This window comes from Montipora capricornis, chromosome 13 (assembly GCF_036669925.1).
Source record: "Montipora capricornis isolate CH-2021 chromosome 13, ASM3666992v2, whole genome shotgun sequence".
Classification (NCBI taxonomy): domain Eukaryota; kingdom Metazoa; phylum Cnidaria; class Anthozoa; order Scleractinia; family Acroporidae; genus Montipora; species Montipora capricornis.
The window spans coordinates 929,473-934,472 of NC_090895.1; the positions used below are offsets into that span (position 1 = coordinate 929,473).

At 36.7% G+C, this 5,000-nt stretch overlaps 1 pseudogene; it reads right to left on the reverse strand.

The window, feature by feature from the left end:
- LOC138029191 (single-stranded DNA-binding protein 3-like) overlaps positions 1-5,000 on the reverse strand; it is a 34,645-nt pseudogene that overhangs the window by 22,161 nt on the left and 7,484 nt on the right.

A 5,000-nucleotide genomic window follows, 5' to 3' on the forward strand; every position in this document is an offset into this window, starting at 1 on the left:
GGCCACGCGAATATTCGACCGAAAATTTTGTTGTATCATAGCGAAATTTCGTAGTGACATAGCAAAATTTCATCTTGAGATAGCAAAATTTCGAGAGTGCTTATTGAAAGTTTGCAGCGAGCATTTGCCTTTTGCAGTACATTTAAGTTAACGTTCGAAAAAGGCCAGTCGAACCCCTCATAAGTGACCAAGCCGGGAATTTGTGAGAGTAGTCGCAACAAGAGCCGGTCACTTACATGAGCCGATTCTCGCGAGACCAAAATTAAAAACAAGGCAGGGTGGTTGTGTCGCTTACGAGAGCTTTCAGCAAAAGTCTCTGGGATTTTAAAATTCTTATTGTTGGTAAAGAAGATAACATTTGGGAATGCTTCTATTAAAAACTGGAAACTTCCTTACTCTCATTCACATCTGCCAAAATGCCCTTACAAATTACAGAAAAAAAGGTGAACATCATCGCTTTCGCCACAAGATTAAGCAGGCAGATTATTCATGGTAAAGGAAGCGCTTTTACAATCTTTCTTTTACAATCTTTCTAATTCAGTCAATGTGTGACATCTGGATTGCTTCTAAGAAACGTCACAAAAATGTCGATTCCCCATGTGTTTTCGAGTCCTGAAAAACCAATCTGTTAAGAGAAGTGTCTATTGCCAAATAACTAGAGTTTGGATTATCGCACCGCCCTAAAACTTTTACACGCTCATGATTTATTACCCTCCTACAACATGTCACTTTCTTGACTTAATTTGTTGAATGGTAAGCGATTTTATTTTTTTCTTTGCGTGGTACTTACGTGACATGAAAACCAGGAAGAATATTATTGTTAGGTTTGGTTTGTCGTGTTTACACTCAAGGTTGAGAGAAGAGTACAGTTGTTGATTCCAATCATTCATTAAAATGCGAAACGCTAACCAACAGTTTATGAAATTTGGTTTTAAGCCGCGGCTACACAAGCGATTTTTTGCTCGCGACAGTGATGCGATTTTTTGAAGTTTTGTCGCGTCACCAGTGGAGCGTGATGAAAATCACAAGTGTAGCCACCCTTGAAGTGCCGATTTTTTTTCAACGACTTTTTCTGCTGTCGCGTTGCCAGTTCAAGGGTGGCTACACTTGCGATTTTCATCGCGCGCTGGCGACGCGACAAAATTTGAAAAAAATTGCTCGTGTAACCGCAGCTTTAGGATTACGATATTTCGATTAAGTTCTTGAATGTTCGTTTCAGTAAACGTACGAACTCCAACCGAAATTTTGTTGTTAGATTTACAAATTTTTGTTTCAGTACGTACAAACTTGAACCAAAATTTCGTTGTTAGATTTGCGAATTTTCGTTTCAGTACATACAAACTCCAACTGAAATTTTGTTGTTAGATTTGCAAAATGTCGTCCTGCGTTCGAATTTTTGTGTGGCTCAGCGAAATTTCAAAGAAATTTTGGCCGAAAAATCACACTTCTTCCCCCGAAATTGAGAGAACAATAAGAAAATTTCATCGAAACTCGTTTGCATTCTTTTTGCACAGTACTGTGTATTATATAAATTACATATATAGATATATTTATTTACTATTTATTTATTTAGATAAATTTTATAATTATTAGTTTTAATTTTTTATCTTAACAAAAATCCCAAACAAGTCCATGTACCATTCATGTACAGTACATTGAACAGTACATACAGTATGATGATACAATAGTTTTCCCATCCCTGTCATCAGTAGAAGGCAGCTGGCTACTACCATGGTGAAAATAGCCCACTACTCAGAGTAAAACAGACTAAAACACTGGAACCGCAGCCCCTTTCTCCCAGGCTAAGAATAATACTTATAGATTTTTCTGTGTCCAATGCAAGAAGATTGATTTGAATCATCAATGGGGCCGCTTCAGGGATGAATGGGTCCTGCACTCAAAAACTATTATTATAGTGTATGTCCCCAATAACATCAGTTTAATCCTTTGTAGGAAATGATATATGAAATGAATCATAATTTACATGTATATTGATTTGATTAATTGCATTCATAACTGCGAGGATCATAGCTTCACTTAATTTCATATCGCAGTTCAAAATATGAATCACTTCATATATCATGTACTGTACTACTGTACTCATCTGAAGACCATCACCAAAAAGAGCCACTTTTGCCTTTTTTAATTATTGTTTCTTACCGGCGGGACAGGAACTCGAGGATGATTCATTCTGCTCATTTGCATGGGTTGACCTTTCAAACAAAAAAAAAACAAGAACACACACGGTTCAATCCAGTGCTTTGTTTTATTAATTGTCGGACAAGTCTTCACATGTTTACAGACACCTGCAGTCATCTAGGGCCAGTCATGACTCTTGAAATACAGAATGTTTCACGACAGGTAACCGGTGCAATTCCTGGATTTAGTTGCATGTATGACAAGTTGGTATAAAGAGAGAGCAAATTGCTTTATTCAGGTATAATCACATGATTTTGAGGAGCAACTTTTCTCAAAGACCACATAAAGGGGGAGTGCAATTTGTACACGTAGTCTTTGCAAACATTTACAACTGCTTATTTAGTCCAAATTACACCAGAAAAATCATTGTGATTACTTATTAATAATTATAATTATACATGAAAATTATAACTTATCATAATAATGCAGGTCTATCATGGGTTATGAATGAAGTACAATGTAACAGGGCTTGCATTTGATTGGTTATCTGTGAGTTTCTTTCAACTGATCACTGACCAATCAGAATACTTGGTTTGTTACCTCCCTCTGCAGTGCAAAACTGCTAACCAATTGAATGGAGAAATTTTTCCAGGTATATTGTTAATACACGAAATCACACATTGCTGCTTGTCAAGAAGCATGAAAATTTTCTTATTCTAGCTTCTTCTTTTTAAGAAGTTGCTCTGAGTCAATATCAGCACAGGAGCAAAGGAGTCCTATTTGACCATTTTGTTCTTGTTGATTTGAAACACAGTATGTGATCAAACCACATACAAATGATCGTGTTATATCCCATCCGTGAAACAAAAGCCGCATACAGTAATGACTGTGGGCTTGTCACTGGTGGTCAAATTGTGAATCATCTGTAAATCACTCAAATTTGGATGAAACTGCCTTATTTAATTTCCAGCAGTTGGTGTGGAAACTTTCCCAAGTCTTAAAAAGAAATGGTAACCAGAAAGCACATGAAATTCAATTTTCGAGGAACCATTTTCCAAGCATTTTAAGTGCCATTAATTTTCATACAGTGTAGACCGGAGAATACCGGTGACAGAAATGCATCCGCTGTGAGTTGTAAGGAGATACATAGGAAGTGAAATCAACTGTTAGTAATTCAAATCTCATTAATTAAACAGCTGATTGTCCAGTTTTGCACCAAGACATGGAAACTTTGCGTCAAGAAAAACAGCATCACCACCAGGATAAAAGACAAAACAATAGAAAATTCAAAGTGGAAAACAAATCTCTGTTTAGAAATTGGTAAGAATTTTCCCAATTTGTTTTGTGTTTCTCAATCCTGCTGACGCAACGCTTTAAGTACAATATAAATGTAAAAATTAATATTTGACTATAAAAAAATGCAATAAAACATACACTTTGCACGTATCTTAAACTCATCAAGAAGATGAGCTTGGGTGTTGGTGCCTAAAAGGTCGCTTGTTATTTAAACCATAAATCTCTATTAATATAAATAAGGGTCAAGAAGGACACACATTGCTCACCTTGGTAACTTCCAGGTTGTCTTGTTGTACGCTGCTTGGTAGCAACGGTTGCGCCCCAGGTACACCTGCTACACCTCCAGGAGGCTGAAAAAAAGATAAAACGGTCAACCTCTTGATCATGAGTTGAGACAGGCAGTTGTACTATAGATTTGATTCAACGACACCATGCTTCACAAATATCTCCTGAGTTGCCCTTTGCCAGTTGGGGTTCTTAACTAAATGTATACACTACCTATTCAACAAGAACAACAACAATATTTATTGATAGTACATTTCCTTCAAGATTTTGCAGCATTTTGTGAAGTTAAAAACCTAAAAGGTTCTACTAAGGACGCAATAGTCTCCCCCTTAGGCAACCCTAACTGAATAACAAAAGCCTTATAATTATTTCAAGCTACTACACCCTTCATTGAGCATACAATAAAATTATAAAGGATCCAGCCAGTGTATCAGGCCTTCTGATAGGGTGCGATTAAAAAATGCAAATTATGCGATTTTTTCAGGGCAGATTGTGCAATTAGAAAGGCCAATTATGCGATAAATAATGTAAATTATGCGATTTTTTTCTCAGCAATTTTAAGCTTGTTTTATAAGGTTTCAGGTTAAGAAAAACACTTTTTTGCTGCCCTAAAGACATTTTGAACACAAAGGAACAGTAATTACGTATCTCGATCGACATTAGTTGGGATAAATTAAAAAAATGAGGTCTTCTGCACTACTGGTGCACCACGTTAAAAGTTGAAAGGACACAGCTAACATGCCAAATGAATGATAAAGGTGCTTGTCAACCACGAACTTCCGAAGATGGTCAATCACAATAGGGCCATACCCCCATTTATACGAGAGAAAATAAGCCGCGGCTTTCTCTGGCCGCGGCTTACAGAAGACTCCAATGTTCACCCCGTATAAATGGTACAAAATCTACGTTCACGTCTTTTTCAAGCCGCGGCTTATATTGACCTGGGTGTGCCTACTGGTGTGAAAGCTTGGGAACAACTCTTCCCTGATTCGTTTGTTTCCTGGAAAGCTAACTTTCAAAAGATATATAAAATAACTTAAGATAATAAACTAAGGCAATTCTTATTTTAGCTCCTGCATAGGATAACTGTTACTAAGCGAGAACTGAAAAGATTTAAAATTACCGTCGATGATCAATGCTCTCTATGCTCACATCAAGAATCTATACTTCATACATTTTTGGACTGTTCTACTACGTCCTCATTTTACAACGATATTGTGAAATGGTTCAATAATCTGAGCAACTTAAAACTTACTCCCCCGAATGAACAGATTCTATTC